The sequence below is a fragment of the Giraffa tippelskirchi genome, chromosome 4 (genome assembly GCF_054371585.1).
Source record: "Giraffa tippelskirchi isolate mGirTip1 chromosome 4, T2T-mGirTip1v1.2.pri, whole genome shotgun sequence".
In the NCBI taxonomy this organism is placed as follows: domain Eukaryota; kingdom Metazoa; phylum Chordata; class Mammalia; order Artiodactyla; family Giraffidae; genus Giraffa; species Giraffa tippelskirchi.
The window spans coordinates 145,270,907-145,298,009 of record NC_137278.1 but is presented as its reverse complement, the minus strand read 5'-3'; the positions used below and the strand labels follow the sequence as shown (position 1 = coordinate 145,298,009).

At 40.7% G+C, this 27,103-nt stretch overlaps 1 long non-coding RNA gene across 1 annotated transcript; it reads left to right on the top strand.

Moving 5' to 3' along the window:
- Window positions 1-36: 36 nt before the first annotated feature.
- LOC145545403 (uncharacterized) lies at window positions 37-27,103 on the top strand. Its single transcript, XR_014082050.1, has 3 exons — window positions 37-305; window positions 8,923-9,054; window positions 23,980-27,103. It is a non-coding gene; the product is annotated as an uncharacterized LOC145545403 (long non-coding RNA).

Below are 27,103 nucleotides of genomic sequence, written 5' to 3'. Positions count from 1 at the left end.
AAGGCTAAGAACCAATAGAGACTCGGAAAACCCCATGCCGTCATTAAGATTCGACCAATTAGTGTCGGAAAGGAGAACGCCCGCCTCCCGAGCTAAATCCCGCGGGCTGGTAGAAGTGGCGGGCGGAAGGCCGGCCAATGAGGCTCCCGGACCCGGAGTGGGCGGGGCCCCGCGGGAGCTTCGTCCTGAGGAGATCTTGATGGCGTCTGGTTCGTGGGCCGCTGTGCAACAATGGGTCTAACTACTGGGAGTCTTTGAGTCACCGACCTCGCTGGGCCCCGGTTCTTGACGTCATAAACAGGACGGTGTGTTTTTAATTCCAACGTGTATGACAGAACCGAATGTTTTTTTTTTTTTCCAAGGGTAGTCCCAATTTTTTTTTTTTTTATAAATTTATTTATTTTAGTTGGGGGCTAATTACTTTACAATATTGTAATAGTTTTTGCCATACATTGACATGAATCAGCCATGGGTTTACATGTGTTCCCCTTCCTGGACCCCCCACCCACCTCCCTCCCCATCCCATCCCTCTGGGTCTTCCCATTGCCCCGGCCCTGAGCCCTTGTCTCATGCATCGAACATGGAATGGTGTTCTGTTTCACATATGATAATATACATGTTTCAATGCTATTCTCCCAGAACGTCCCACCCTCACCTTCTCCCTCAGAGTCGAATGTTTTTTTTTATGAAGTGAAAATATCCATGTCTGTTCTTTAGAATATCAGTTCCTGCCATGGACAACCATGTTACACTGTTTACTAGCACATCAAAAGAAAGAGGCCAGAAAATAAATATAGCTTAGGCAGGCCAAAACCATTTTTTTATTGCATCTTGAAAGGCAAACTGCTGACTTCCGGTAATGTTCTTGCCTCTCACAACCCCTTCCCCTAGAAGATGTACATATAGCTTCTAGATTAGGACACGTTCATTAATGATGGTTGTAATTTTAACTCTCAGAGCCTCAGCTTTGTTTCTCCTTTCATTCTTTTTAAAAAATGAAATTTCGCTTGATTTTTATGAATTATTGCCATCATCAATAAATATTTCTCGAGATTCTACCTTTGAGAGAATGCCATGCTGACCCTAACAATGGAAAAGAACTAAAATGTCCAGATAGTTCTCTCAGATGCTTGGGGAGAGTTTGGTCAGTAATAGTACAATGTATCATGTGCTAAATTGCCAAATAAGTGGTATTAACAACATAGGAATTGGAGGAAGGAGTCATTCCTAAAAGTGATGGATAGAATAAAGTTCAGGAAGAAAGATTCAGACTCAGCCTTGAAGATTAGAAGAACTAAAATAAGTAAAGAAAATGGAACAGTTAAAGGGTAGATGTCTGAATGAAATGCTACCAGGCTTCTTCCAGGAACAACAAATACAGTCTCATTTTACTTTCATCACTTGTTAACTGAAGAAAAGGATACCCTCTTATAAACTTTCAAATATTAATATTAATCCTTGATGCCCTCCTTTAAACATTTTCTGCAGAGGCTTGTCTTCTGAATCCTAATTGATGTCTCTATTCTTCTTCATCATCTGAGATACTTACAAATTCATTTGAAGAAGCCACCTGATATCTGAAACAAAGAGAATATTAAATTAGTCCCTGTACAGCCATGCATCCAAGGGGCCCTTGATAAATGTTAATTGGCAATGACAGCATCTCTGTCGTGTAAATTAAGAATGACACAAACAAGATGCAATGAAACAAAACAAAAATCCTCTGCAGGAAGGCAGCCCAGATCTTATAGGATAGGAAAGATACAGCTCTGATTGTACACAAAGCTTTGTTACCATGTAATGCTAAGGTGAAATCAGTGTGTATGTAGAATGTAGCCTATCTGCCAAACAAGGACAGTGATAACTAATCTGACTCTGCTGAGCAGAAAACAAATGACAAGAAAACCAAAAAGCAGGTGGTAAAAAAAATTACTTAGTCACAACCTGAGTTTGCTGAGATGTGTTATAAGGACCCAGGGAAGAAGAATGTTTTATTTCGTTATTTTTAAGAAAAGCCTACTTCAGTTAGGGGTTTCCCTGGTAGTTCAGCTGGTAAAGAATCCACCTGCAATGCAGGAGACCCAGGTTTGATTCCTGAGTCAGAAGGGAAGAGTCGCTAAGCGACTAAGCACAGCACACACAGCACAGCTACTTCAGTTTATGAGCCAAAGATATAGACATGAAAAAAAGGACCACCTTAGTAAATGAGAGTTTTGTAGCCTGTGTTTTACCAGCTTTTAACACTCTTCACTGCTGCAGGCAGCAGACCCAGTACCCTACAAAGTTCCACCCATATGCTCTGGGGAGTCCTTAGGAAGTGTCTCACATGTGCTTACAGCTACCACATATAGTTTGCCCAGCAGCACTTTCACTTCTTACAATAGTCACACATCTCTAGGTGTCACTCTTCCTGTTGACACTAACATTTACTGGGGACTGAGTCACTACTGGGCACAGACAGCATGGAGCCTCCTTGGCCTGCTCAGCCCTGCTGGCAGTCTGTGGCAAAGTGCCTCCTTACACTTTTTGTGTTACCCCTCTTATTGAAGGAATACCAAAGTGTCTTACAGAGCTCTTCCACTTAATGTTTTAGCCTTCCTCCTCTCCAAAGGGCTCAAAGTGAAGTCCATAATTCGAATCGAGGCCAGAAAGTAATTATTTTAACTGATGGGTCGCATTCTGTAAGATAAGGGTGTCACAACTGGCTCCCTCTTTCCTTTCTTGATTTCTCTGTTTCTCATGCAGATAGATTTCTGTTTATTGCCTATGAGCAACTAAACCAATACAACCTCTAAAAAGGCAACTTGGTGATGCTTTTCACCCAGCAATTCCACTTTTATAAATTATCTTATAGATATACTTACCCACATGTGAAAAACCAATTCATTTAATGTTGTTTACTGCATAGTTTATAGTAACAAAAGTTGGAAGCAACTTATATGTCCATCTGCAGGGTACTAGTTACATACATTATGGGTCCTCCAGGGCCCAGAGCAGGAACAGGTCATGCAACAGGTCTGCACAGCAGTGCAGGCTGCTCTGTTCCTTCTGGCTTTCTGACTCAGCAGATGTCAAGTACATATTATGTATATCTGTCAGGATCTGGTAGGGAAAACAGAAACTACCAGAAGCATTTCAACAGAGAAAACTTTATATAAGCTATGGGTTATTGGAAAACTTAAAAGAGCTAAAAAGAGAAAGAGAGCATGGTAATTCCAGGAAGTGCCTCACATCCTGAAGCTGGAAGAACAGAGGAAAAATGTTGAGGTTACTGGAGCACAAGGCTTCCCTGGTGGCTCAGACAGTACAGAATCTGCCTGGAATGTGGGAGACATGGGTTGGATCCCTGGGTCAGAAGATGCCCCTGGAGAAGGGAATGGTAACCCACTCCAGAATTCTTCCCTGGAGAATCCCGTAGACAGAGGAGTCTGGCGAGCTACAGTCCATGTGGTCTCAAAGAGTCAGATATGACTGAGCAACTTAACACACACACACACACACACACACACATTGGGGCACAGCTCCAGGTTGGCTGGAGAAATTTCATGGGAGTTGGTCAGACCGCTGAAAAAGAGTCATTGCCTAGCTGGTACTGGTGCCTCTGAGGGGACAAAATGAGGCTGCCAGAAAAAAAGAGGGAAGCAAACAAGGAGACTGTACTAACTGCCACCACAGAGGTAAAGGTCATTGTTAAGGAGCTGCAGAGAGGAAAAGCTAGCAAAAGAGAATTTTCCTATCTCTCTAGGGTCCTCTCTTAGCAGACCTAACAGGGAGCTAGCAGAATCCAAAGAGTCTATAGGTTCCAAAGGGTGAGACTAGAATTGAGACAACAGTTATTAACTTACACGCCCCCATACAACACTTAAAAAGAAATAAGCATTGTTTTGAGCTGACTTGGAATGATTCTCCCTCATCCCCTCACCAAAAAAGGGCAAGTTGTAGAAGAGTGTGTGTGGTATACCTATTAATTGGGATAAAAGAAGGACAAAAAAAGAAAGAAAGAAAGATGGTATCATTCATAAACACTTTTTTCTTCAGGAGTCTAAATCCATTAGTAGCAGCTATGAAAATGAATGTTTTATTCATAGTTTCCAATATATGGAAATTTTATGGTATTGATAGCGATCATAGGGGCTATCCTCCTACTTAAAATGACTCCTTCCATTGAGGCTTTCTAGAGTCACTTTGATTTATATCTATCCCAATAGGGCTCTTGATTATTTGGAGACAGTCAGTCAGTTCAGTCGCTCAGTTGTGTCCGACTCTTTGCCACCCCATGAACCGCAGCACGCCAGGCCTCCTAATCCATCACCAACTCCCATTCACCAAACTCCTGTCCATCGAGTCGGTGATGCCATCCAGCTATCTTATCCTCTGTTGTCCCCTTCTCCTCCTGCCCTCAATCTTTCCCACTCTTTTCAAATGAGTCAGCTCTTCGCATCAGGTGGCCACAGGATTGGAGTTTCAGCTTCAACATCAGTCCTTCCAATGAACACCAAGGACTGATCTCCTTTAGGCTGGACTGGTTGGATCTCCTTGCAGTCCAAGGGACTCTCAAGAGTCTTCTCCAACACCACAGTTCAAAAGCACCAATTCTTCAGTGCTCAGCTTTCTTTAGAGTCCAACTCTCACAGCTTTCTTTATAGTCCAACTCTCACATCCATACATGACCACTAGAAAAACCATAGCCTTGACTAGATGGAACTTTGTTGGCAAAGTGATGTCTCTGCTTTTCAATATGCTATCTAGGTTGGTCATAACTTTCCTTCCAAGGAGTCAGCGTCTTTTAATTTCATGGCTGCAATCACCATCTGCAGTGATGTTGGAGCCCAAGAAAATAAAGTCTGACACTGTTTCCACTGTTTGCCCATCTATCTGCCATGAAGTGATGAGACCAGATGCCATGATCTTAGTTTTCTGAATGTTGAGCTTTTTTTTTTTTTTGATAGAGCTGTTATTTTTTTTTCTATTTTTTTTTATTTTTTATTTTTTTATTTTTATTATTTTTTTTAATAAATTTATTTATTTTAGTTGGGGGCTAATTACTTTACAATATTGTAATAGTTTTTGCCATACATTGACATGAATCAGCCATGGGTTTACATGTGTTCTCCTTCCTGGACCCCCCACCCACCTCCCTCCCCATCCCATCCCTCTGGGTCATCCCATTGCCCCGGCCCTGAGCCCTTGTCTCATGCATCGAACATGGAATGGTGTTCTGTTTCACATATGATAATATACATGTTTCAATGCTATTCTCCCAGAACGTCCCACCCTCACCTTCTCCCTCAGAGTCCATAAAATTGTTCTATGCATCTGTGTCTCTTATTCTGTCTCGCATATAGGGTTATCGTGAATGTTGAGCTTTAAGTCAACTTTTTCACTCTCCTCTTTTATTTTCATCAAGAGGCTCTTTAGTTCCTCTTCACTTTCTGCCATAAGGCCAGTGTCATCTGCATATCTGAGGTTTTTGATATTTCTCCTGGCAATCTTGATTCCAGCTTGTGCTTCTTCCAGCCCAGCGTTTCTCATGATGTACTCTGCATATAAGTTAAATAAGCAGGGTGACAATATACAGACTTGACGGACTCCTTTTCCTATTTGGAACCAGTCTGTTGTTCCATGTCCAGTTCCAACTGTTGCTTCCTGACCTGCATACAGGTTTCTCAAGAGGCAGGTCAGGTGGTCTGGTATGCCCATCTCTTTCAGAATTTTCCACAGTTTATTGTGAGCCACACAGTCAAAGGCTTTGGCATAGTCAATAAAGCAGAGGTAGATGTTTTTCTGAAACTCGCTTGCTTTTTTGATGACCCAGCGGATGTTGGCAATTTGATCTCTGGTTCTTCTGCCTTTTCTAACACCAGCTTGAACATCTCGAAGTTCACGGTTCACATATTGCTGAAGCCTGGCTTGGAGAATCTTAAGCATTACTTTACTAGCATGTGAGATGAGTGCAATTGTGTGGTAGTTTGAGCATTCTTTGGCATTGCCTTTCTTTGGGGTTGGAATGAAGACTGACCTTTTCCAGTCCTGTGGTCACTGCTGAGTTTTCCATATTTGCTGGCATATTGAGTGCAGCACTTTCACAGCGTCATCTTTCAGGATTTGAAATAGCTCAACTGGAATTCCATCACCTCCACTAGCTTTGTTCATAGTGATGCTTCCTAAGGCCCACTTGACTTCACATTCCAGGATGTCTGGCTCTAGGGGAGTGATCACACCATCGTGATTATCTGGGTCGTGAAGATCTTTTTTGTACAGTTCTTCTGTGTATTCTTGCCACCTCTTCTTAATATCTTCTGCTTCTGTTAGGTCCATACCATTTCTGTCCTTTATTGAGCCCATCTTTGCATGAAATGTTCCCTTGGTATCTCTAATTTTCTTAAAGAGATCTCTAGTCTTTCCCATTCTGTTGTTTTCTTCTATTTCTTTGCACTGATTGCTGAGGAAGGCTTTCTTATCTCTCCTTGATATTCTTTGGAACTCTGCATTCAAATGGGTGTATCTTTCCTTTTCTCCTTTGCCTTTCGCTTCCCGTCTTTTCACAGCTATTTGTAAGCCCTCCTCAGACAGCCATTTTGCTTTTTTGCATTTCTTTTTCTTGGGGATGGTCTTGATTCCTGTCTCCTGTACAGTGTCACGAACCTCCATCCATAGTTCATCAGGCACTCTGTCTATCAGATCTAGTCCCTTAAATTTATTTCTCACTTCCACTGTGTAGTCATAAGGGATTTGATTTAGTTCATACCTGAATGGTCTAGTGGTTTTCCCTACTTTCTTCAATTTCAGTCTGCATTTGGCAGTAAGGAGTTCATGATCTGAGCCACTGTCAGCTCCCAGTCTTGATTTGCTGACTCTATAGAGCTTCTTCATCTTTGGCTGCAAAGAATATAATCAATCTGATTTCGGTGTCAACCATCTGGTGATGTCCACGTGTAGGGAGTCTTCTCTTGTGTTGTTGGAATAGGGTGTTTGCTATGACCAGTGTGTTCTCTTGGCAAAACTCTATTAGCCTTTGCCCTGCTTCATTCTGTACTCCAAGGCCAAATTTGCCTGTTATTCCAGGTGTTTCTTGACTGACCGATAGATTCATGCAATAATAATGGTTATTGTTTTAAGTTACTGCATTTAGAAATAATTGCTATACAACATTATTATGGTAACAAATGGTTCGTACAAGTGGCTTAAAGATTCACTGGGACATCTGAAGAAGTAGACTCTGGATCCATGCCACATGACAGATTCACTAAAGTCATGAAGTTGTAGAAGCAGGATACTCCCTGCTAAGTTAAGAAGCCACTGCTACAAGCCCTGATTCCAGAGCCCTGTCACCTCTCCTGTAATCAGGAAGCTGTTAACTCAGAACCATGCTGCTGCTGTTACTGCCATTATTTATGCCATGATACCAGATACCTATGTTTTCCCTTTCTTCGCTTAATTCATTTTCTTCCATCTAATTCATTAAGTGCTTCTTATGAGCAGAATGTAAGTTTTAACTGGACTTCAGCTGCAAAGCCATCTAAAGTGTTAGTCATTCAGTCATGTCTGACTCTTTGTGACTCCATGGACTGTAACCTGCCAGGCTCCTCTTCCCATGGGATTTTCCAGGCAAGAATACTGGAGTGGGTAGCCATTCCCTTCTCCAGGGGATCTTCTCAACTCAGGGGTTGAATCTGGGTTCCCTGCATTTCAGACAAGCCATCTAAGGTCAAAGGGAGTTTTAGCTTTCTAGTTTCTGCAGGACATGAGAGGGAGGCTGGAATGGACTTGGAGTAAGTCCTCCTCAGCATCTGCCACAGGTATGATTAACTAAAGTGAGCATTATACCTAAAACTTACTTCACAGGTAGTTCTCAATAATACTGAAACAACTTCTTTTAAATGCAGATAGTTCTCAATAATACTAAAACAACTTCTTTAAATTGAATGTATTTCACAATTGGGCATATCACTCACTACACTGTCAATCACCATTAATTCAATTAACAGAAGTTAAGAGTAAAGGATGAACAACACAGTACCAAGAATTTATGAACTCATTGCTTCAGCAAAATTCAAACACATATTTCTTAAGGGAACCAACAACTATCAGTCACTAAAGGGAGGAAAACTGATTTATGTGTTGAGAAATTCTTGATCCCTTATTGATACTTGATATAGCAGTGCTAATAGAACAGTGATTTCAGAAACAATATTTGGTCTTGATCTCCAATTATCAAGGTATATACACAACAATGTGATAAAAGAACATTTCAAAATTTATTTTGGCATAGACTAGATATTTACAAGATTCTAAGGAAGGCAAGTGGGTAGCATCCTTCGATCTGATCTTTAAGACATGACATCTGGTTTTAAGTGGTCGGAAAATTAAAGCTTCCAAGTCTGCTCAATTAGCAACTCTAGAAAAATCTGTAGGGATGGTGACTTAAGACAATGAGTAATCAGTGAAGATAAGAGAAGGTAATTCTTAGATAACAGGATCTTAAACTGTGAAGGCTTTAAAATGGAAGGAATTTCATCCCCCCTCCCCCCCGATTTTGTTCTCTGTACCTTGTTCAGTGGAGGCACAATGTTATTATGGTATGTAAGGCTTGCAGTGGTTTATGCCTTACTGAGAATTACTGTACTCAGCCACAGCCTTGTATGGCAAAGAGTCCCTCAGGCTTTCACACACAAAAAGTCCGTGTTGTCAGAAGAAACTAGAGGCCCTCCAAAAGGTGCCCCACTGATTCAAAAGCTAGACACTTCTTTGTCAACAAAGGCATATGGGGCTAAAAGTCTGGAGGGCAAATTGCACTTGGCTCCGTCGTAAGCTTTAATCACAGACTGTTTATTTGGTTCTTGCTGACAAAAATGGTGAAGTATCAGCAATTTTGCTTCTAAGGCAGAATCCATTGACTTAATATTTTTTATTTTTTTTCAGTTGTGCAATCAGAAATTCATTCATATGAGGAAAAGGCAGTTAATACCTATGGAAAAATGCCAAAGAAAGCAGTGGTCAGACTGATTGCTTTTTGGCAAAGGCTGAGCTCAAGATTTACCAAGGGAAGTCCATGTAAGTGTGACCTGAGGGGAAGTTACAAGTGCCAGAGCATTGCTGAGCCTGGAAACTGGAATTTCAGCTATCTTATAAGGTAGTTCAGAGAAAATTATACATATACATATGTGAGGATGATGTCTCACTATGTTGCTAAAATGGTGATTTCTAAACCAACTTTACTCTCATTCCTGAAGCAGTAAGAGAATAAAAGAGAGAGAACAGATAGCACATAATTTACCTTTTGGGGAAAGAATCTTGAGCAAAAGTTAGTTAAAATCTTCCTGATCTCTGGCCTGGATTCAGCTCCCTGAGGGCATAACAAAAGAGAAAGCAAAAGGTCCTTTAGATCAGGTGTTGCCCATGATGGAATTTATTTATTTATGAGTATTAAGTTCACAGATTTATTCACTTGTTTAATAAAATCCTTATTCTTCTGAGCAAGACCTACCTGTTTTAAGAGCAAACATTCTATGGCTGCTTGTTAAGTTATAATTCCAGATATTTTATAACAAAAGGATTTATAAATTTTTAAAATTCTGGTCAGCTGAAAAAAACATTGTTTTAATATATTTCAACTGTGACTCATGCAGAGAATTTTTTTTTATTTTTTTATTTTTGGTTTCTTTTTCATTTTTTAAAAATTATTTATTTTAATTGGAGGCTAATTACTTTACAATATTGTAGTGGTTTTTGCCATACATTGACATGAATCAGCCAGGGGTGTACATGTGTTCCCCATCCTGAACCCCCCTCCCACCTCCCTCCCTATCCCATCCCTCTGGGTCAACCCAGTGCACCAGCCCTTAGCACCCTGTCTCCTGCCTTGAACCTGGACTGGCAATCTGTTTCACATATGATAATATACATGTTTCAATGCTATTCTCTCAAATCATCCCACCCTCACTTTCTCCTATAGAGTCCAATAGACTGTTCTATACATCTGTGTCTCTTTTGCTGTCTTGCATATAGGGTTATCATTACTATCTTTCTAAATTCCATATATATGCGTTAGTGTACTGTATTGGTGTTTTTCTTTCTAACTTACTTCACTCTGTATAATAGGCTCCAGTTTCATCCACCTCATTAGAACTGATTCAAATGTATTCTTCTTAATGGCTGAGTAACATTCCATTGTGTATATGTACCACAGCTTTCTTATCCATTCATCTGTTGATGTACATCTAGGTTGCTTCCATGTCCTGGCTATTATAAACACTGATGAACGTTTTATACAGCGATGAACTTATTATAAACAGCGATAAACTTTGAGGTACACATGTCTCTTTCAATTCTAGTTTCCTCAGTGTGTATGCCCAGCAGTGGGATTGCTGGGTCATATGGCAGTTGTATTTCCAGTTTTTTGAGGAATCTCCACACTGTTCTCCATAGTGGCTGTACTAGTTTGCATTCCCACCAACAGTGTAAGAGGGTTCCCTTTTCTCCACACCCTCTCCAGCATTTACTGTTTGTAGATTTTTGGATAGCAGCCATTCTGACTGGCGTGAGATGGTACCTTGTTGTGGTTTTGATTTGCATTTCTCTGATAATGAGTGATGTTGGGCATCTTTTCATGTGTTTGTTAGCCATCTGTATGTCTTCTTTGGAGAAATGTCAGTTTAGTTCTTTGGCCCATTTTTTGATTGGGTTGTTTATTTTTCTGGAATTGAGCTGCAGGAGTTGCTTGTATATTTTTGAGATTAATTCTTTTTCAGTTGCTTCATTTGCTATTATTTTATCCCATTCTGAAGGCTGTCTTTTCACCTTGCTTATAGTTTCCTTTGTTGTGCAAAAGCTTTTAATTTTAATTAGGTCCCATTTGTTTATTTTTGCTTTTATTTCCATTACTCTGGGAAGTGGGTCATAGAGGATCCAGCTGTGATTTATGTTGGAGAGTGTTTTGCCTATGTTTTCCTCTAGGAGTTTTATAGTTTCTGGTCTTACATTTAGATCTTTAATCCATTTTGAGTTTATTTTTGTGTATGGTGTTAGAAAGTGTTCTAGTTTCATTCTTTTACAAGTGGTTGACCAGTTTTCCCAGCACCACTTATAAAAGCAGCTTCCTTAGCCTGTCTGCTCTTTAGTTTCCAGTCTTAGATCAAAGTTTCTGGCTCTAGATTTATAAAGCATCTTCAGAATACCAGGGTGCTCACATTTAGCCCCTTCCTAGTTTCCTTCTCTATTATTTCTTGTGTTCTTTGTGTATACGTCTGTCCTACTGTTTCTTACTCATCTTTCTATCTTCTTTATTCAACTTTTGTTGTTTGTCTTTTGTTTTGCTTATAGATAATACATTTGTTGGTTAAATGAAAATATAGTTAGAGGCAAATACAAATTCTCTAATGTTTCAATTGTTACCGAGAAAATGATGGGAGATTGCTAGCTTTGTGAAGATGATTGACTTCCTGTTCTTAGTAGAATGAGTAGCCTATTTACACTTCAAGTACAAATAATTGCTTTAAGTGGGTCAAATTCAGACTTAAATTGAAGAAAGTAGGGAAAACCACTAGACCATTCAGGTATGAACTAAATCAAATCCCTTATGACTACACAGTGGAAGTGAGAAATAAATTTAAGGGACTAGATCTGATAGACAGAGTGCCTGATGAACTATGGATGGAGGTTCGTGACACTGTACAGGAGACAGGAATCAAGACCATCCCCAAGAAAAAGAAATGCAAAAAAGCAAAATGGCTGTCTGAGGAGGGCTTACAAATAGCTGTGAAAAGATGGGAAGCGAAAGGCAAAGGAGAAAAGGAAAGATACACCCATTTGAATGCAGAGTTCCAAAGAATAGCAAGGAGAGATAAGAAAGCCTTCCTCAGCAATCAGTGCAAAGAAATAGAAGAAAACAACAGAATGGGAAAGACTAGAGATCTCTTTAAGAAAATTAGAGATACCAAGGGAACATTTCATGCAAAGATGGGCTCAATAAAGGACAGAAATGGTATGGACCTAATAGAAGCAGAAGATACTAAGAAGAGGTGGCAAGAATACACAGAAGAACTGTACAAAAAAGATCTTCACGACCCAGATAATCACGATGGTGTGATCACTCCCCTAGAGCCAGACATCCTGGAATGTGAAGTCAAGTGGGCCTTAGGAAGCATCACTATGAACAAAGCTAGTGGAGGTGATGGAATTCCAGTTGAGCTATTTCAAATCCTGAAAGATGACGCTGTGAAAGTGCTGCACTCAATATGCCAGCAAATATGGAAAACTCAGCAGTGACCACAGGACTGGAAAAGGTCAGTCTTCATTCCAACCCCAAAGAAAGGCAATGCCAAAGAATGCTCAAACTACCACACAATTGCACTCATCTCACATGCTAGTAAAGTAATGCTTAAGATTCTCCAAGCCAGGCTTCAGCAATATGTGAACCGTGAACTTCGAGATGTTCAAGCTGGTGTTAGAAAAGGCAGAAGAACCAGAGATCAAATTGCCAACATCCGCTGGGTCATCAAAAAAGCAAGCGAGTTTCAGAAAAACATCTACCTCTGCTTTATTGACTATGCCAAAGCCTTTGACTGTGTGGCTCACAATAAACTGTGGAAAATTCTGAAAGAGATGGGCATACCAGACCACCTGACCTGCCTCTTGAGAAACCTGTATGCAGGTCAGGAAGCAACAGTTGGAACTGGACATGGAACAACAGACTGGTTCCAAATAGGAAAAGGAGTCCGTCAAGTCTGTATATTGTCACCCTGCTTATTTAACTTATATGCAGAGTACATCATGAGAAACGCTGGGCTGGAAGAAGCACAAGCTGGAATCAAGATTGCCAGGAGAAATATCAAAAACCTCAGATATGCAGATGACACTGGCCTTATGGCAGAAAGTGAAGAGGAACTAAAGAGCCTCTTGATGAAAATAAAAGAGGAGAGTGAAAAAGTTGACTTAAAGCTCAACATTCGGAAAACTAAGATCATGGCATCTGGTCTCATCACTTCATGGCAGATAGATGGGCAAACAGTGGAAACAGTATCAGACTTTATTTTCTTGGGCTCCAAAATCACCGCAGATGGTGATTGCAGCCATGAAATTAAAAGACGCTGACTCCTTGGAAGGAAAGTTATGACCAACCTAGATAGCATATTGAAAAGCAGAGACATCACTTTGCCAACAAAGTTCCATCTAGTCAAGGCTATGGTTTTTCCAGTGGTCATGTATGGATGTGAGAGTTGGACTATAAAGAAAGCTGTGAGAGTTGGACTCTAAAGAAAGCTGAGCACTGAAGAATTGGTGCTTTTGAACTGTGGTGTTGGAGAAGACTCTTGAGAGTCCCTTGGACTGCAAAGAGATCCAACCAGTCCAGCCTAAAGGAGATCAGTCCTTGGTGTTCATTGGAAGGACTGATGTTGAAGCTGAAACTCCAATCCTGTGGCCACCTGATGCGAAGAGCTGACTCATTTGAAAAGAGTGGGAAAGATTGAGGGCAGGAGGAGAAGGGGATGACAGAAAATCAGATGGTTGGATGGCATCACCGACTCGATGGACATGAGTTTGGGTGGACTCCGGGAGTTGGTGATAGATAGGGTGGCCTGGCGTGCTGCGGTTCATGGGGTGCAAAGAGTCAGACATGACTGAGCAACTGAACTGAACTGATAGGTCAGCTAGCCAGTTCTACTGGTTCAGGTTGAGCTTGGCTGATCTTACTGAGGTTGCTCATGTGTTTGTGGTTAGCTGATGGGCTAGCCAGAAGCTGACTCGTCTCAGATAGCCTCAGCTGGGACACTCATCACTGTCACATGTGGGCCCTCATCTTCTAGCAGCCTAGACTGGATTGTTCTCATGGAGTTCCAAGAGGAAGAGCAAGGTGTGCAAGGCTCTTGAGGATTCGGCTTAGAAACAGCACACCATTTCTACCACATTCCATAGGCCAAAGCAAGATTCAGTGAGAAGGAAACAGACTCAATCCTTTGATGTGAGGAGTTACAAAATCACATTGTAAAGGAGGAATGAAAAGATTGGGGCCATCATTACAATAAATCTGTCCCAACACTGAATGCACTAAAAATACATTTTCTCTTTTGAGTTGCTAGAATCAATTATGTTCTCTGTAATTTAAGTCCGACTTGCACAGTGGTGAATTCAACACTTTCATTTATCTCCAGTCCCTGTTAAAAGTCTTAAAAAATGACAGTAAATGAGGAAAACAGGTATAAATTAATAAGGTCAAAGAGAAAGGCAGAGGCAACAATGGCAAAATAGAGATATCAACAATACTGGTGATATGAAGAGCAGTCTGTGGCTGACTGGGTTCTCTGGGAAGCAGATTCTGAAATGTAGTTACATATGCCAAATGTTTATTAATGAGGGCCCTGGGGTTCCACACCTGTGAAGGGAGAGCAAGGGAGCAGGAGTGAGCAGAAATCCAGCTGCAAAACCAGCCTCACCACAGCCTCAGCCAACTCCATAGGGAGTCCAAAACTAGCATGGCCCATCAGAGTTGTCCTGCACTGGACCCTATTGGCCTCCATACGAAGTGTATGGCCTTGGACACGGTGGCTGTCTGCAGTGAAGGTAGTTCCTAAAGGGGCTGAAAGCAGGATATAGCCTGATGAGCTATATTATTGTATTATTTTATTATTATATTATTTATACTTTATAATTTAACTTAAAATATAATTTTATAAATTATATATTTAAATACAATTTTATTTTAAATTAAAATATAATTATTTATACTTTATACATTATTATATTATTTATATTTGTTGAGCCAGGCTCAACACAGCCAATAGCAGCAGGATATGGACAGTGCATCACTGTAAGCATCTTCCCATTACATAGTCAGTGTTCTAACAAGTAGCATATGTTCAAAGCCATAGGCCAAAAAATGTCTGTTCCCACTGACAGCTAGTCTCAAATCAGCTATTAGAGTCTTAGACCGCAAACCTTCAGGAGTGAAGAAGGGTACCTGTCAGCACTTGGCTCCCTTCGTTCAGGCACTAGGCCTGGATTTTGCTGTGCCCTTTTCATTCCCTGTGCTGATCTCCCCTGCCTTACCATGTGGCATGGTATTATACTTGGCCTCCACAGAATATCATCCATAGTCTTGTATTTCCAGAGATTCAAGCAGAGTTGATGCAAGGCAATTAGGAAAGCCAGATCCAGGGGCCAGCAGGACATTATGATGAGGGGAATTGGACAAAAGGCAGAAGAAGGATGGGAATTAGACATGAGAAGAGCACAGAACCCCTACTCTAGAGGGGAGCAAGGAAAACAGAAATAATCTGAGGATCTGGGCCCAGAACTCATCTTTCGACCTACACACCTAATGGTGTTTAAAACACAGCATTAAGGAAAATTATCAATATTAGTGAGCCCAAAAGAGAAAAAATATTGGCTTCCTAAAATTAATTATAATTAAAGTCATTTATAAACTTGTACTACCATTTATGCCTAATTTCCAAGTGGCTCAGTGGTAAAGAATCCACCTGCAATTCAGGAGCCACAGGAGATGCGGGTTTGGTCCCTGGATCAGGAAGATCCCCTGGAAGAGGACATGACAACCCACACCAGTATTGTTGCCTGGAGAATCCCATAAACAGAGGAGCCTGGAGGGCTACAGTCCATAGCATTGCAAAGAGTTGAACACGACTGAAGCAACTTAGTACCATGAAGCACAATAGCACATATACATGTCATAAAGTGTGTGTTCAATATATTAGTTGGAAAGCTAAACTCTGCAACTCTGTGGACAGTTGTTAGTGTTTGTTATTGCTTCCTTGTGATCCAAGGCTCACACCATAGCACTAGAGAACACATGAGCCAGAGGGCAGCTTCATTCTCTTCTGATGAGAGAGAACTCTGTGGAACAAATCCATGTTTCAAATAAGTGTTCTTTTTCCAATATAAATCACTCTGTTATTGTAGTTGTACTATTCTCTTGATCATGGGCTTTTACTGTTAAGAAAGTAAGTGTTTGTTACAAATATATGCTTTATCTTAGACAAATGCAGTAAGGTATGTGCAAACACGTCCTGAATTGAAAAGTGTTATAGAAATGAGCAGTTTTTGTTATTAGGTATTAAGATGGTCTCCTTTTATACAACTTCTCATGTTTGCTGTTCCTAAACAGTAGAACTCACATGGTTTAACAATTTTTCTTTTTTCTTATTGATGTGTAATTGCCATATAACATTACATTAGTTTTAGGTGCACAGCGGAATGATGTGATAACTGTATATACTGCAAGACGATCACCACAATAAGTTAACATCCATTCCCATGCATAATTGCAACACTTTTTATCTTATGATGAGATCTTTTAAGATCTACTCTTTTATCAGCTTTGAAATTGCAATATAGTTTTATTAATTATAGTTGCCATATGGTACACCACATTCCCATGACTTATTTTATAACTAGAAGTTTGTACCTTTTGACCACCTTCACCCATTTCTAACATCATTAATCTATTCATCTCAAATTTATTGTAAACAATACCTATTATGATTAGTGTTATTATTATTGTCTAATATTTATTGAGTGCTTGATACATGTCTTAGAACTATATATATACTGTATCAGAATGGTTCTGTCAGGAAAACAGAGCCACTATAAGTGGTATAAGAATAAGGAACTTCATATAGAAATGACAGCTTACATAAATAGAGAGGAGCTGGGGAAGTAAAGGTCCAGAAGGTGGCAGCTGTAGGAATGGACAGTCACTGGTAACTTCAGCCTGAAGCCCTGGAGGGTGGGTGGAGAATTTTAGCTCATGGGAGAGCTCTGAGAATGCTGCCAAAACCACAGAGTGAGAGAGCCCCTGTGTCTGGTGAAACCCTGATGAACCTCGGCAACTATTATCCCCAAAACAATGGACTCCCTCCATATACCTTCCAAGTATTGCACAAGTCACAAACTCAAAGTCTCACAAACTCTAACCTGGAACCACTAGGAAGGGGGATTCTTGGAAAGGTAGTTCCCAGCCTTAGATAGAAATGTCAGTGGTGCCAACTTACCAATAGGCAATGCGGCACACAGACAACTCTATTATCTACAAAGGACCCATTGCTGCTAACATCTGGGGGCAGTTAAAATTGGGGTCACAAAGAATCAAACACAACTTAGCAACTGAACAACAACAGCAAAAGATTTTGAGATGCTTAGTAATTTGCTTGAGGTCACATGCTAATAGGGGCAGAGCTAAAACTCAAATGGAAGTTTGTTTGATGCCCATGATCATACTTCTGATAACTCTTCTCTAATGGCCCCTCAAAAATCAATAGAAATACTGATTATCTGTCATAATGTTTCTTTTTATATTATTTCCTGTCTCTGTGAGTACCGGAGGCATATGTTATGCCTAGTCTAGAACATTGTGGGTAAGACATACAGATCTTAGAACTAAAGTGATGTGTCAGGGCTGCCTGTCTTCTTGCGGCTAATGGGACATTTCTGCTGCCCGCAGTATCAAGTGAACTGCTAGGCAGCTTCCAGAGCTACATTGTCAGAAAGTTTCCTTTCTTCTTCTGATTGGAGAAAAAATAATATCTACACTACTCAGTTCTCCAGTTTTCTCCACACACTATGCTCTAAACAGTGTACCTTGAACCTCCTTTTGGAGAGAGGCAAAGCTTTCCATTACCTCAAGATGAGTGAGAAGAGCTTCAAGGGAACATTTGGAGATCCTGACGTGGAGAGCCTCTTTGGACTCTGTGACACAGAAAGGCTATTATCTCATTCCTGCCTGGGACACACAAAATAGTGAAAGATTACAGCTAAGTTTTCTGGTTTAATGGCAGAATGATGAGAGGCGGCTGCGTTAGGAACAGACTACATTTCTGCCCACAGTAGGGCAAGACTGTTTGAGTTTCCTAACGAGCCAAGTTGAACAGATGAGAGGGAGCCAACTGACAGTCATCATGTTCATTCCTACTTAAGACTGGAGGGGAAATGTGACCCAACAGTGGACGGCCAGAAGTCCAGGTGCTGAGGATGGTATTGCGGTGGCTACTGCTATACAGCCCCACCTGCACCAAGAGAGCTGTGGTCAGAGCTGGGCACACTTCCAGTGCATCCCTTGAGGGACATGGCCAGCAATTGAACACCTGCCCTGTCAGAGGAAATCATCAGGTTACAAACTGCACAAGCTACAAAAGGTCTTTTTTTCATTTAATCCTCTCTCCTTTTGAGCCTGGCCCTGAAAAGGTCAGAAACAACATCTAGAACATAAGGAAGAGAAGGAAAGTAAAACACTGAAGGAGAGAAATCAGTTATGCATCTCTCCCTAATTCAGGCATATTTCTGGGTGGAGAGAGGCAGGAGGAAGGGAAAAGGGAAGTGAATCAGAGTTTTGTACTTCGTGAGAACTTTAAAATCACTAATTGGAGGCTGTTTTATGACTGAAAGCAAACAAGGGATTTTTTTCTGAATGACTAAAACAGTTTGGGACCTAGATGAGATTCTGGCCAGAAAGAGGATTTAACAGGAAGAAATGGGAAAGAATAAACCTGATTTATGCTTTATCCTATTCAGTCCAGTTTGTACCAATACAATGGGAGAACATAAAGGAACTCGTAGAAACTAAAGACATTATAGCAGAATCGTAAAATGCCACATAAAGAGCTAGAAAATAAAATTGAGGACACCTCCTGGAAGTTGGATCATAAAGAAAAATAAATCCATGAAAAGACATAAAAGCCATAAAAACCTACAGTCATCAAAGAGGTCTAAAACCTGACATAATATAGGAGTTGAAAACTAGAAAAAAAGGAGAAGAAATGTGGAGGGAAAAAAATGCTAGAAATATTTTCAGAATTGAAAATATGGGTTTATAAATTAAAAGTGCATAAGTATTAATTATTTAGCAAATATTTGAAAATATATTATGAGCTTAGTCATATTCTAGAACTATAGCAAAGACTCAAACAAGCAAAGTTCTTGCCAAGGGGCTTGCATCCTACTGGGAGGAGATAGGTAATAAACAATGAAACAATAACATGATATGTCAGAAGGGGATAGGCGTTATTAAGTAAAATGAGGACAGAGGATTATGGAACAATGGGGTGGTGGGAAGGGATTGCTGTTTTAGATCAGGAGGTCAGCAAAGCTGTGCCAAAGGAGTGATAAGTGCAGACATGTTAGAAATGTAAGCAGAGCAAGGGCAAGATTCTTTTTCCATTTGTTTATGATAAGTCCCAGTTACCTCGAATAGAATAATAGGAATGCAAACAACTGAATGAATGAATCAAGGCATAGGAGCAGCATATACAAAGGCCTTGAGATGAGAACATCCTTGGTTTTTTCGGGAATGCTTGTGTAGCTGGAGTAGAGGAAGCCTGCGGGGAAATGACAGGTGTGACCTTGTAGGCCCGGCAGGGACTGTGCATTTATTCTGAGACAGACAAGCATCCAGTGTAGGGTTCTAGACATCAGAGTATCATTATGCAACTGACATTGTTAAAGAACTACCTATGTTACTGTGAGGAAAACAGACTGTGCAAGGTCTAGGGTGGGTGGAAGCCAGGAGACCACGCTAGTCCAGGCAAACATTATCAGTAGCTTAGAGTAGGATAGTATCAGTGGAAATAGTGAGACATGATCCGATTATTGAGAAATCTTAAATATATATTGGACAAGACTTGCTGATGAATTGGAGGCCATATGTGAGAGGAACAGAAACACTAAAGTGAGGAGAAAGGTTTTGGCCTAAACAACTAAAAGAATGGAGGAGGAAATTCTTAGATGCAAGGTGCACATGCAAGGACCAGATGCAAGGGTGAGAAATTGGAGGTCATTTGGACTTATTAATATTAAGATGCCTAAGAGACATATAAGTGGAGATAGCACACATATTTCTTTGCTAAATAAATAAATTTAGGGAGGGGTGTGGCATGTTCAAGTTTATCTTCCTCAATACCCTGCATCTATCTCAAGGACTAGACAAGTGACCAGATTTTAAGGACCATTTCCAGTCCTGAGACTTGACAATCCAATAGTCCTCTCCTCACACTTAAGTAAAAGCCATTGATTCTCTCCTTTTAAAACTCCTGTAGGATCTTTTCTTCCCCATATGTATGCCCTTCCTTTTCCACATTACATTCTCCTTGTTGCCTCTGGCTTCTTGAAGTATGAAAGTGAAAGCGTCTTAGTTGTGTCCGACTCTTTGCAACCCCATGGACTATACAGTCCAAGGAATTCTCCAGGCCAGAATACTGGGGTGGGTAGCCTTTCCCTTCTTCAGGAGACCTTCCCAACCCAGGGATTGAACCAGGTCTCCCACATTGCAGGCAGATTCTGTACCAGCTGAGCCACCAGGGAAGCCCAAGAGTACTGGAGAGAGTAGCCTACCTTCTCCAGGGGATCTTCCCAACCCAGGAATCAAACAGGGGTCTCCTGCATGGCAGGTGGATTCTTTACCAGCTGAGCTGCCAGGGAAACCCTCTTAAAGTATAAGTCTCTGTTATTAGTCTCTCTTATTTTGGAAAAAAAAAAGAAATCACTTCACTTGACCATCCTGCCCTTTCTTCTTCATTTCCCTGACAAAATTATCATTTCTCAATTTAGTCTCTGAGGAAACTTTTTCTCCTCAGCCCTAATTTCTATCCCCAGACCCAACCTTGAACCAGTCCTTTCAAGGCTAAGCCATCAGCCTGTTTTCTGGTCTGTTCACCCTAATGGGGGCTCTGCACGTTCCTGTGCTCAACTTCTCAGTGTGGGCCTCCCCCAGGATGCATTCTTGGCCATCTGCTCTCCTATCTGCCTGCCTTCTACTTCAGAAAGCTAATCCACTCTCATAACTGCAATTAACACCTCTGTGCTGACAATCCCAACTGTTGTTTTCAGTCTTCATTGCCTGTCAGAGTTTGGACTTCCTGAGAGTACTAAGCACAGTGGTGGTCTAGCGCAAGCACTAGAATCAGATGGCTGGGGTTTAAATCCCAGTCTAACTGCATAAACTGTATTAACTATTCAACCTCTTGTCCTTCATAAAAGGGGAATAATGAAAGTACCTATCCCAAACAGTTTCCATGAGGATTAAATGAATTTACAGTGTAAAACACATAGTGTCTGGTACATAGTAAATGACAAGTATCAGCTATCATTATTGGAGGTCATATTGTCATTGCCAACTATATTTATACAACACCAGACTCCTCATTTACTTCTCTTCTCTTTTAATCAATTCTCCTCCAGTTTTCTATGGGATCTCTAATTCCCAGATCTAGAGATTTGAATATTTGTAATAACCTTTGACTTACCTCTACTTCATTTCCTCAGTCCAGTCAGTTAACAGATAGGCCTTGCTAACTTGCCTAATTTTTCCTCAAAATGCCACTTGAGGCTTTTTCTTTCCTCTTCGTCCCTCTGCCATACCCCAGACTAACGCCCATCTCCTCACACCGCCGCAGCCAGAGCAACCACCTCCTCAGTGGTCTCCACGGACTTAGCCTCCAACCTCTGAACTATGAAAATCTTCTCAAAGTCTTTGTCTGTTGTTCTGTTCTTCACTCAGAAATTTGCTGTTCTCCTCTGTTTCCACTCCATAGGGTAGAGAATCCTCTAAGTACAGAGGACTTTCTGGAACTACCATAATGAAGCTCCATCCTGTTCCACTCACCTGCTTTGCCAGCTCTGTCTCCCACTGCTCCAAGACCAACTCACACTCTTTCTGGTCTCTCTGCTTTCTTGCATGCTGTTCTCACCCAGAATGCCCTCCTCACTTTGCTTCATCCAACTCATTCTACCTGTTCTTCCACTCAGCTCAAACTCAGCCTTCTCCCTGAAGAGCATAAACCCATTTAATCTCATTCTTTATTGCTGCTACTGAAACCAGCGTTTGATTCTGATTACATATTGTAGCATGTTACATGTTACCATGTAGTTTTAAATATGTCATTTTTTGTGTGTATTAGATTATAAGATCCTGGAAAGTTGTAATATTTCCTAAACTGCAACGTTCCTGCTCCATCTATCCCCTACTGCACATCTAGGGAAGTCATAAGTAAATGGTAAAGATTCAGAAAACTCTGATAATATAAAATAATAGTAATAATAATAATGTACACTATACTATATGACAAGTATTCATCTAAGGATTTTTACATTTATTAACTTTTTTAATCCTCACAATAACTTTATAAAGTAGAAATATTATTATTACCATTTTATAGCCAAAGAAACTGAGGCACAAAGGGATTAAGAACATGCTCATGATTGATTGCTGACCCAGAGTAATCTTCACATATGGAGATATGTGAAAGAATGCAGAATATAATCTAGGAAGATTATATTATAGAAAACATATTGAGTACCCAAGAAAAGAAATTCTAAGATTCATCCTCACTTAAGTTATCCAAAAACTTCATTTCTGGGATGTGAAGGGAAAGGAATAAACAAGGGATCACTTAAATAAAAAGATGCAATTTGTCTTCTCTTTATTTCTCTGATTCTAAATGAATCACAGAAGACACCTAAAAAACATCTCATCCCACCTTCCACCTCCCCACTCCCATTTTATAAGTGAGGTCACTAGGATTGCTTTGAGAGCTCACCCAGCCATAACCATCAGTCATTATGAAATAAGCATCTGTGTAAATTGGCAACTGCCTTGCCCTAGAACGAGATCCATGTTCCATGGTGTGCTGTGAAAGTTACTTACTCTCTTCTTTACCTTGCCACGAGGAACGGTTTGGCTATATCCAAATAATGAAGTGCTGTATTAACTTTGTCTGTTTGAAAATCACTTAAGTATTCCCCGTGAATAACAACTCGTCCACACCTACCTGAATTCCAGGTCTTCACTCCAGAAGAGCACAACAGGGCTGAGTGGTCCCTCTAGGACTGGCCGAACAGCCCTTACTCTTAACACTGAAAGCACTATTTCCTGAAGCTAGGCTCTCCCCTTCCCCTAATCCTCGTCATCTCCAGTGTGAAGGAAAGACTGCAGCTTGTTTCCAGCACACAACTAAGGTGGTGAGTTGAAAGTTGAACAGCTCAGTGGCCTAAGTAGGAGTCTGTACCTCCTGGCTTTTTGTTCGAGGAGGGAAAAGCAGTGGCCTGTTACCTCAGAAAACTCTGCCCCATAAGAGGCTGGCCACTCAGAGGATCTGCGCTGGTTGTCACACAGGTTTTGCAGACCTGGTTAAAAAGTTCTTGAAATGGTTATCTTTGCTTACAATAGGAAGTTAAAAAAATGAAATGAAAATTAAGAAAGCTTGTAATATAATCAGTATTTCATGCCACCTCATTAGTATTTGAAAATGTTTTTGCTAAGCTCAGATGATTTCCATATGGGTGGGAAATTTCAGATTTCATTTTATTGAAGACAACATCACTGTGAAACAGTAGTTATCTAGATGTCATTCTACCTCCGGAAAAATATTTGTGCTTGAGGAGGTTTGAGCTGCCACACGCATTCTTGACTGGCGTTCAAATGGATTATTCACTGTCTTGCCTCTAGCATCAGTTCGGCTTTAATGGCTTCTATTCTCCAACAGTGCTGAAAGTGACTTGAGGCACTACAGATTCCAAAAGCAGCCTGCCGGATGATGCAGAGAAGCTGCAGGGAGCATACATTGTGAGAGAAAGGTGAATGCAGTTTCCCTGAGACAGGTGTGCGTTAATGTAACCATGGTTTTTAATCTCCTCAGATACTCCCCCTGCAACTATACACGCTTTGTATAGTAGGTTCAAAGGAAACATAATAATAGCTAACAGCTGGACACTTTCTAGTACTTTCTTATCAAGTCCTTCTAGTTTGCAGCTTTCCAGAACAAAGAGTATCCCTAACACTTAAGCCCGGAAGCTTGATTTATAAACTTAGTGTAATGAACCCTGTCAAAATTTTATTACCAATTGATTTGTATCATAATATATGTACGGAGCAGCTTTTGTACACAAGGATGAGTTATTGTAATACACTAGAATTTTCCATTTATATAAGCTTTCTCTTAACTCGGATATTGTAATGTCTCCTTTGTTTTTATTTAGGTAGCTGCCATTTAGCCAGCTGCCATAAAGATAGCCATCTCCATATGATTTCTTTTGGAGCTGCAATTCACATATTAAAGTAGAATCCATCTTTCATCTCCTTGGTTGATGAACAGAAAAGATCTGTCTACAACTAGCCTAACACCTGTGTGTTCTGTCTCAGAAAACTCAATCCCACATTAAATCTTGGACTGTGTGTAATCATTCCGGTCTTTCTGGAACCCACATATGCCAAAGCATTTGCTCCACAAGACAGCCTGGAACCAAGGTGTAATCAAGCCTTTCACTGGTCCCACTGGATTGGCTATGAATCATCTTCCTTTCTTACCCAGCTGGCACAGATAAATAGCAACTGAATAGCATTTTATCTCCTGAAGAGTATAATTTCCTTAAATTACCATAAGGTAGCAGTTGCTATATTCACTTGCTGCTTTTAAAAGGCCAGACTGATCTCAGGAAGGCCAAACTAATCTCAGGAAGCAACACACATGTGGAGAAAACCCATTGCAGAGTTCAAAATCTCTTAGGAGATGGATTATGCAGAATCATCCTCACAGTCACCTGCCTGGGAAACTTAAGCTGATTGGACCTGAAGAGCATCGCTGCTCCAAGCAGTGACACCACCTTTTGTTCTCAGTTTCATTTCACTGCGTAAATCCTTCTGTCACCTGCCTCTTTCCTAGGGGCTAAGCTAATAGGAGATTGTTAACACCTATCAGCAAGCCCATCTGGTTCACTGAAATTTATCTCACCAATTGTAGCTAGTCAAAAGATGGGAAGAGTGGCACAAAATAGTCTAATTTCTGTAAGTCCTGCCCTACCATCCAACTTTGTTAAAAAGAAGCGCTAGCTTACCCTTCATTGGAGCAGCAACCTGTAAGGTAATGGACCCTTTCAGAGCATTCATATATGACCTGAATTGGGGCTGATATTTATATGTCTTGTTCCTGGTGTTTTATTCAGGTTAAATTTGTAATGCTTCCATCTTCCACCGAGAGTGACTTTCTTTCTTAATCTTAATAACCTGAGGGCAGTGCAGATTGTCTAGGTATATACAAAAGGAAATAATATATTCACAGTATCAACAAAGAGCAAGGAAATCTTTTTTTTCCCCTTGTAGATTCCTGATAAATACTTTAAGAGTCAGTAGGAGTCGTGGTACTTACTCATTTTTTAACCATGGGTGAGACTGGCAGCACTCTTCTCCTCCAGTCTGTGGCTAGGACAGTTTCCCCTACTATATGCTGTGGCAGTCAAATACTCACACACTGGGCACCTACCTGTGTTTGAATCCTGGCTCTGCTACACTGGCTGTGTAATTTAAGGCAAGTTTATCAGTATCCCCATGCCTTGCTTTCCTCTATTTGCAACATAGAGATAATAGTGCCTGCCTCATGAGATGGTAGTGAGGATTCATTTTGTTAACGTAGGTGAAGTATTTAAATAGTGACTGGCCAATCATAAGTGGTAGATATTATTAGAATTATAGTTCACAGAACACAAGTTCCAAGAGATGTTCCTGGGGAAACAAGAATCTGTGGTCAAATAAGATTGGAAATGTTTCACATTAACATATTTCATCAAACCTATAAAGGATTGCTTATGTACCACTAAAAAAGAAAAAGCAGTGCTAATTAAACCAAGCCATTCTGCTCTTCCAGGGATTTGGCAGTTCTCCTGAATTTTGTTGCATTGCTCTCTGGCATGTGGTGGGCAATCCTTTTACCCCTACACCTCAGTCCCTGGTGGCTAAATGGTAAAGAATCTGCCTGTGATGCAGGAGACACGAGTTCAATCCCTGGGTCAGGAAGATCCCCTGGAGAAGGAAATGGCAACCCACTCCAGTATTCCTTCCTGGAAAATCCATAGACAGAAGAGCCTGGTGGGCTACAGTCCAAGGGATTACAAAAGAGTCCGACACAACTTAGTGACTCAACAGCAAGGACAACACAGTAACAAAATATATCCTCCGCCACTTGGTATTTTCCTTTAAGTTCTATCAAGCACTTGATTATTGTTTTGCAAGAAAATATGGCTTTGCTCTTAACCCTGCATGATGAATTTTGGCTGCTGTAACATCGTACATACACCCCCACTGCTCTGTTTTCAAACCTCCTGGCATATACAGTAACATTTCATTCCAGTGCCAAATCATGATGTGATCTTTATAAAGACATTTTAAAGAGCAATTAAACATACATATGTTGTTCTAAGAATGTTCCTAACTCAACTGACGTACGACAACAACAGCTGTGACAAGTTCACACGTGCCCACGCAGTGACCACCACCACATAACTGCTGCTTGACCAACAGCCACTGGAAGATGACTCTGTCCGTGAGAAGCATCCTAGCTTTGGAGATGATAAAATGTGAGAGGAAAGTGCTGCTTAGAATCGATGAAATATTTACGTGCCCTTTTAGGAGATTTTCAATGCATGTTAGCATATTAAAGGTAGGAGGACGCCCCGCAGTGAAGAAACCATCTTTCCTGATTGAAGCCAATGTATTGGGCCACACAAACATCTTTACAAGCTGCACCTATGAACACGTTGGGATGTGCTGAAATAGAACCTAACAAATCTGAGCATTATAAAGTAATTGGAAGGGGTTTTTCCAGATACTCTATAATCAGGTAGCAGCAAAAATGGCTGACTGACCCTGATGGGGTTCAGGACTTGCTAACCCAAAATATGGCACCTTGGTATATTGAACATTTTCAGCTGAAGGGAGTTTGAGAAAACAGAAACAGGAAGGTCACTCTGACATTCTCCTTCCATAGCCTTCTCCCTGGAAAAGTCATAAAACCCTTATGTGAGAAGTACCTTCCTTATACCTGGGGGAAAGAAGCATGATTATCTCTGAAGACAAATGGACCCTTAAAGAATCCCGACAAATGGACCCTTAAAGTATCCCAACAAACAGACCTTGCTAAGTCTGCTCCAGTTTACTATACATGCTTCTTCATACTCCCTAACCTATCATATTTCTACATTGACCACGCTTCATCAAAAACCCAGCATAAAACTACATAGGTCTGTTTCTTCAGATCTTTTTTTTGTTATCACAGGCTCCCATGTCACACAAAACTTACATTCAATAAATTTGTAACGGTTTTTTTTTTGG